Genomic DNA, 8,702 nt, shown 5'->3' with positions numbered 1-8,702 from the left:
TCTACTTTCATCGTGATTGTGTAAAACATGATTTCTAAAACTACAAGACTCTTGTTAATGTTTTGGGTTGGCCAAATGATGAAGCTGAAGAAGAGTACACATACAAAATAGGGAAAATAGATTTTTTTGTCACCCAACTAATTATTTTTTTAGAAACCTACCACTCAACTAATTTCTTTTTCCTATTAGTCACTGATGTTAGCTTCGGATATTTTTTTGCCACTAAAATTAGGTTCGGATTTGATTATTAGCATTATATTAATTCTTTGTAGTATTATTAAAATATAGTAGTAATCTGTAATATTTTGATGATTTGATGTATGTCTATACTTTTATGTACTCAAGATCATTTATCTTGGGTGATACGAGTTTGACACGCATTTTACGGTTTCTAAAAGATGTAATCTCTAAAAGAGTTTATCTTGGGTGCTCTATATAAGAATATAAGCATACGTCACATTATGGAAATATTATATACTACCGCTATGTATTAATGATGTTACAACAAATTATCACAATGCTAATAATCATATCCGAACCTAAGTTAGTGACTAAAAACAAATCCAAAGCTAACACTAGTGACTAAAAGGAAAAAAAATTTAGTTGAGTGGTAAGTTTCTAAAAACATAATAAGTTGGGTGGCAAAAAAATCAATTTTCCCTACAAAATATATGGCATGCAAGTTCTGAGGGGTGATTGCACCTCTGCCTCCCCAATTTCCATCCACCCCTGCCTGGTAGTCATCCCCGAGTAGTGTAGAACCTTTTCTTTTTATGAACCTCTACACAGGACCAGAGATGTACAACAATTATTTTGATAACATTCAATTGTGTTCTAGTAGCGAGTAGCTTATTTAAATGACCTAGCTCTCGAATTAACAACTGTATAAGTAATACTATAAAAAGCAAACAAATAGGTACAAACAATCTAGGCACAATTGATTGCCTCCATCAACACAAAACTTGCAACTTATAATAACATAGCTTGAAGCTCAAAAAAATTAATCACCCAAACCTGCTCTAAAATAAAATCACAAAATCTACTCTAGCATGCCATACACAATAACCCATTATTAGTGTATTAGTTTCTTAGCAAACATGCGGCTGATAAGTAGTAAAAGAATCAAATGTGAGAAAAAAATTCCATAATATCCCATGACAAATCACTGTGATGAAAATTCTATTTATCCAAGCATTCTATCATTTCATTGAAGTCAAGAGCTGTAGAGATGGAGAGTGATTCGACTTTCGATTATCTTCTTGATAACTTGGTGATGACTATATTAGCGAAGCTATCGGCTAAAGCACTCGTACAATCAAGCTTAGTGAGCTGAGAATGGTATTTTCTCATCGGCAATAATGAGCTAGTTCGTTATCAGGTTGAATTTTATCTGTCTCAGAGCAACGAAAATTTTGTGCTCATTATTCCCAATTACCTCCCTCATCGCAACTCCGTTGTTTTACTATCAGCGAAGACTGGTATGCAGAGGCGGACCCTGATAGGGGCAAGAGGGGTTAGTCGACTTCCCTTAAATTTTTATGCTTAATTTTATATAATTACATAATGTCGTACAACGGTAAAAAATCGCATAATATGAATATTAAAATTTTGTTTTCTATGTTATCATTTTGGTATCCACCATTCTAATCAAGGTAGACAAGACTTATTTATGTTATGAAATGGTAAAGAATTAGATAATATGAATATTATTTCTTTTTATGTTTATTTCGATTAATTATTGTTACAAAATATTATATACGATCTCCCTAACTTTCAGAGCTGGATCCGCCACTGCTGGTATAGTAGAAAAAAGTTTTCTAGTCCCATTTGAAACATCTAGGTCAGCTTGAAGTTAGTAGATTTTGTTGATGGACTTCTTCTTTTAACTGACTCTAATGTGCGAGATGATTTCAAAGATTTGTATCTTTGGAATCCCTCTTTAAGTAAACACATGATAGTTAGGTCAAATGTATCTCCATTTGAGGAATACATATTGGACACTGATAATCGGTTCTTGATATTGGGGTTTGGTTTTAACAAGGGGAAACGGATTATAGGATTGTTAGGGTTGTTTATGTACCTAATAGTGTAGGTAATCTGCTTGGAGAGGTGCGTCCCTTGGTGGAAGTTTATAGTGTGAGGGGCGGAACCTGGAGGGTTATTCAAAACACTGTAGTTCCTTTTGTTGTTTCCGGGAAGAGAGTTCATGTGGAAGGTATTTGTTATTGGGCAGCGACAGAAAAACCAAACAATGCTGAAGATTTTCTCATATTATCTTTTAATTTTGACAGTGAGGTGTTTATGGTGCTCGAGTTTTCACATGACGTGAATCATTATCCTAGTTCTGGTTTGGGAGCAAGTGTTCAAGGTTCGCTTGGGCTTTTAGCCAACTGGGTTGATGATTCTACTGAGCTCCCTTTGTTAGAGAAATCAGATTAAAAAATGACACTAAGCTCTGAGAGGATTAAAGTAATCAAAGCACAAAATGATTTATGAGCAAACAAAACTAACCAGACCAAGAACTATGTCCTAATTTGTAAAAGCTAATCGGTGGTTTTCCAAATTCAATCTGCCCATAAAAGGTTGGTAAATTAATTTTACAACAATATAGCAGTGGTTTTGCTGATTTGGAAACTGGGACATGACAACCAAACACTGCAAGAAATGGTGGGACCAAATATAGCGAATTCTTGATACAAATGAATGCAGTCATTTGCTCTCATTGCAAAGACTAATTGTTGTCCAATTTATAAATAGGATTTCGCAAAGATTCTCAAACTCAATGAAATGAAACAAACATGTATATGATCATTAAGTATTAAAACTTAACGATTAAAATTATCGTATTGTATTGCATATTGTATGATAAGTAGGCAACACATTCAGCATCCAACACATGAGAGGCACACAACAAATACTATCAAAAACCATTTACACATTTTTTTTATGCACGGAATTTTGTAAAAATCAAACTGGCAATTTCATCAAACACATGGTGGTGCTATAATTTGACATACCTGACTTTGACGTTTGATAAGTTTATTGGAGGGAGAGGATATGCTAGAATAGCCAAAAAGTTTGATCGGTTGGAGGAAGGAGTTGGAGTGGCAGACCACACAGATAGAACATGTTATGAAAAAAACCATTGTGATGAACTTCAATTATGATCATCACGGCGATAGATAGGTGAACCACTGCGAAGTACCGGCTGCGAAGAGCAACGAAAAGTTTTGAAGCTGAACAGTTATTGGACTAAATATATATACACAACACAAGAATGATTTGTTGTGTTTTAAGCAGATCTGACGGGGACATCTACGTGGACGTGACATGGCTGTACAAGTGGAATAAAATGGCTCAATGAATGTCTTGTTGTAGTATTATATATATAATAGATATGACAATTATTTTATGATAAATCCTCCACTAGTCGGCCAATCTTTTTTTTATAGGTGAGCGATCACACCTCAGTTATCGGTAAACAATCAATTACAAATACTTATAATAATAATTCCATCAAAATCATTTACAAAACTTTGTAAGTAAGCCTGTTTTAAATCATATGTAAAGTTGTGGAAGCGTTCAACCGTGTAAAGAAAAGTGGGCTTTTCTTCTATTGCTTTACAGTTGATTTGGCAGAATAAAATAGGTGGTTGTAGTTTAGGGTTAACGGGGTAATATACACTCATATGAATGAATCAGCCCGGGTTTTAAAAAGGAGCGACTTAGTACTTATAGATTCACTCAGCTCACTCCAGATGAGGCCCAAACACTCTGAATCATATGAATCGATCAGATCAAGGATATTCAGCTAGATCAAGTAGTAAAAAAATGGCCCCCAACTGTACTAGAAATGCCCTTCCGTCATGCCAAACATTACTTAACTTGGCCATTTGATAATTATATCTTAGTTAAATTAAAAATTACTTAATTATAGAATAATAGTTTTAAACATATGAACAAAAACAAAATATGTTTAAAAATAAAATTAAAATGTTAATTCATTCAATTAGGTCATTTGTCAAGTATTATCCCCAACTGAAGAAAAATTAGAACTGCATTGATAGATTGAGCGATTCATTATCTTCTACTAATACCGACCTAATCTGTTAAAAAAATATGTATCCAAATCCATCTCACAATTTATACAACGTATACGTATATATAATATATGATAGATTTACGAATATAATAATCCAAAATGAGTATGTACATATGCATTAGAATCTCTGCATGTTTGTATTTGTGATATATGTTTATCCATATAGGTATGATATTAAGAAGTATTGAAGATCATCAATTGGAGGACAACATATGTTGACATTAAGGTCGATATCGATAAGACCTCAGTGCTAGACAATGTGTTAGAGTATGAAGATGAGGTTAAGAAAAAGGAATCCAAATTGGATCATCACTTCTAAACTTTTTAGTATGTATTTACGATGACTTCAACCGTTAGAGAGTGATCAAGATTTGATGAAGATGTTTGAGATGTTAAGGCGTTAGGATCTGCTTGACATTTGGGTTCGTACCATGATAAAAACCAACTGGCATTTATAAGTCATTGTTGAATTTTAGAAAATCACGAAAACAACATAATATGGTGGTGAGCAACAAGAAATGTGGGTCGGTGCCGAGCAACATAAGATGAGGGCTAGTTGTCAGCAACCAAATGAAGAGCCATTTCTTGAGGTCCTTAAGGATACTTTGATGGATGTAAGTCAACAAGTCAAAAAGCCCTTGGCGAAATCCATATTTTTTAATACACTAGAAATCCGGGTAATCTACCCAAAAAAAAAATCTAAAAAACACATTAACCCTAACTTACTATCTCTCGCAAATTATCGTTCCAATCATTACTTATAAAGAGGAAGGAGGGGTCCTAGATTTTCTTCTATGACAAGTTATTATATTAATCCTATTACGGCTGAGCCTCATAACCAGACAATGTTTGCAAAAAACAAATATATGATACAAAAGTAAGAAGGAAGGGTCTCACAGCTTCCACTTTGCTAGAAGTTGGTATGTCAGCTTGTAACTCAAATGTGAGAGGTAACTCAAATATCTTGTACTGCCAAGTCTTCTATCATGATTTAAATTTTATTGATAGTGTGTATTTTGTAGGTTACAAGACTTATAAAACTAAATTCTGTAAGACAAAGACTACATGGCCTACAAAGTCTACAAGGCCTGTTAATATATGCTATATACATCTGTAATAGACAAAAGATATGCAAGACAAAGTCTACATGCTACAAATCCCCGACACACTCAATAACTCTACAACTGACAAATGACATAACTACATACAGAGTATGGGGCACTTGCACCCACTCATCCCTTAAATAACCTCTTATATATATTATATAAAATTTAATTTTTTTTATTTTTGACCCCCCATAAATTAATTTTTTGACCCCCCCAAAATAATATATTTTATCCCAAAGTATATAAATTTTGTTAAAAAATGGGATCATCTTTTTATATTTAACAAAATAGGTTAAAATAGAGTATAATATATAAGTATAAAAATAAAATAAAAATAAAAGAAATTGATTAGAAATATAAAGTATATAAAATACATTCCCCATCCAAACACTACTCCCCACTTTTCTTTGCGTGACTTATCTATTCAAAGTGTCCAGGTAATTCGGTGAAACAGGAGTTTTACTACTTACCCAAACAATCAATCCACCGGAACACCACGCCGGGAGATACAATTAGACAAGGTATTTTGATTCTAATTCTTTACTTGATATCTATTAGTTGTGTACTGAATACTGACTTACTATTCTAGTATTAGGTTTTTTAAAATTTGTATATAAAACAAGTACACCTCTTGTACAACAATTAAATGAAGGTGTCAGTGGCAGTGCTACAAAATTCAGAAAGGATGGTGAACAAACTGAATTGGGTGATCTTATTGCTGATCCTGGTTTAAGAATCCCAATTTCAGAATATCATCCTAATATTAGAGATCAGGTGAGAAGAGCATATCTGCAAAATGGGCCTTGTCAGCCTAATAATCATAATTTTAAGAAGCAAAAAATTGGGAGCTCACTTCGTCGTTTTAATCCTGCTTGGTTTAGTGATCATAAAACATGGTTAGAATACAGTGTTAGCAGTGTTTTGCTTGTGTTGCTATCTTTTTAAAATTGATGTTGGTAAGCAAGGCGGTGGAGACGCTTTTGTTAAAGAAGGTTTTGATGCGTGGAACAAAAGTGATAAGTTTGACAAGCATGTGGGAGGTCCTAACAGTGCTCATAATCAAGCATGGAAAAAATGTGAAGACTTGATGAGACAAGATCAACATATTGATGTGGCTCTTAATAGGCATTCTGAACAAATTAGGAAGGAATATCGTATCCGTTTGGAAGCCTCAATTGACTGTGTTCGTTTTCTTTTAAGATAAGGTCTTGCCCTACGTGGTCATGATGAATCTGATGAGTCAACAAATCATGGAAATTTCCTAGAGCTTCTGAAGTTTTTAGCAGATCATGATAAAGAAATTGATGTCGTTGTTGGAAAAAAAAATGCTCCAAGCAATCTCAAGGTAACATCTTCGGACATTCAACATGATATTATAAATGCTTCTGCGGTTGAAACTGTTAATTGCATTATTGATGACTTGGGAAATAATTTATTTTCAATATCGATTGACGAGTCTCGTGATATATCAGTTAAGGAACAAATGATTATTATCTTAAGGTATGTTGATAAAAAAGGATGTGTGCTTGAAAGATTTATTGGCATTGTGCATGTTCCAAATACTAGTGTTGCATCACTTAAATTATCCATTAATTTGTTATTTGCTAAGCAAAAATTAAGCATATCTAGGATAAGAGGACAAGGATATGATGGGGCAAGTAACATGAGAGGTGAATTTAATGGATTGAAAAGTTTGATCTTGAGAGAAAATGAATCAGCTTATTATATCCACTGTTTTGCTCATCAGCTTCAGCTAACACTGGTTGCTATTGCCAAAAATGACATTCATGTTGGTACTTTTTTTAATATATTGGTTATTTTAGTAAATGTTGTTGGAGCTTCTTGTAAGAGACGAGATATGCTGCGAGAGCGTCAGGTTGCTCATATTTCAGAGGCATTGGAAAATGGAGAACTTACAAGTGGACACGGGTTAAATCAAGAAGCAAATGTGAATAGAGCTGGTGAAACACGTTGGGGGTCACATTATGGTACACTTGTTTCGGTTATAAGTATGTTTGAATCCATTATAGATGTGCTTGATTTTATTGTTGAAGATGGTTTGAATTCTGAGCAAAGAGCTGAAGCTTCTAACTTATTAGTGTTAATACAATCTTTTGATTTCATATTTAGTTTGCATCTGTTGAAAGTTATTTTGGGGATTACAAATGAATTGTCAATGGCGTTACAAAGAAAAGAGCAGGATGTTGTTAACGCAATGCAGTTGGTGAAACTTTCTAAACATAGAATGCAAACTTTAAGAAATGAAGGTTGGGATGAATTGTTAAGTGAAGTTTATTTGTTCTGTGAAAGGCACAACATTACCTTTCCAAGTATGGATGAGAATTTTCAAATGAAAGGACGATCTCGACGCAAGGTACATCAAGTTACAAACTTAGATCACTATAAGGTTGACTTCTTTTATGTTGTTCTGGATTTGCAGCTTCAAGATCTCAATAACCATTTCAGTGAATCAAGTATGGAACTACTTACTTGTGTGGCATATTTATGTTTTCAGCTTTTGATAAGGAGAAACTGCTACGACTTGCTCAGTTTTATCCTAATGATTTTTCTTCGATAGAACTCATAGTGCTGGAGAATCAGTTAAGTACTTACATTCTTGACATGAGGTCTAGTGGTGAATTTTCAGTGCTTAACGGGATAAGTGCACTTGCTGAAAAGTTGGTTCTGACAAAAAAAATACAATTTATCCTTTAGTTTATCTACTTGTCAAATTGGCATTGATATTACCTGTATCGACAACAAGTGTAGAAAGGGGATTTTCTGCAATGAAAATCATAAAGAACCGACTGCGAAATCGGATGGGAGATCAACTACTAAATGATAGTCTTGTTACATATGTCGAAAAAGTCGTATTTGATGGTATTGTAAATGAAGCAATTATGCAACGCTTCCAGAATATGAAAAATCGTCGTGGACAATTGTGAATTGTAAGTACAATTTTAAAATTATGATATTTGTATTTTTATAATTTAGGTTCAGTTTATCATATATTTTTTATGAAATTATTTTTCGACCCCCCCTAACTATATATTCTGGCTACGCCCCTGGTTGCAGAGCTTGCAAAACTTACTAGTTGCAAAGCCCAACAAACCCCTGCAATATTATTCCAGCCCACTAAGTCAAGGAAGTAAAGCCTTAAGATAGAAGGATTTATCATTTAGCGTTAGAAGGAGGGGACATAACCCCCCAAAGGCATTTTGATTTCAAGAAGCTTGGAGGCCATTCTCACCACTCCTACAAATCACAAAGCATACTTGCCACAAAGCCTATAAGGTGCAAGGCCCAACATGCTACAAAGCCTATTAGCCGTAGTGACTACAAGATACAAAACTTACAGCAATAGAGCCTACAAGATGCCGGCCCACATTCTACAAAGTCGACGAGCCACAGAGGCTACAAGTTACAATTTATATGCTACAAAGCTGACAAGGTACAAGAACTACATTTTACAAACCCTACGAGCCTTGTAAATC

The sequence above is a fragment of the Daucus carota genome, chromosome 6, assembly GCF_001625215.2.
Source record: "Daucus carota subsp. sativus chromosome 6, DH1 v3.0, whole genome shotgun sequence".
NCBI classification, from domain to species: domain Eukaryota; kingdom Viridiplantae; phylum Streptophyta; class Magnoliopsida; order Apiales; family Apiaceae; genus Daucus; species Daucus carota.
The sequence above is the reverse complement of the archived record's forward strand: the minus strand, read 5'-3'. Positions refer to the sequence as shown.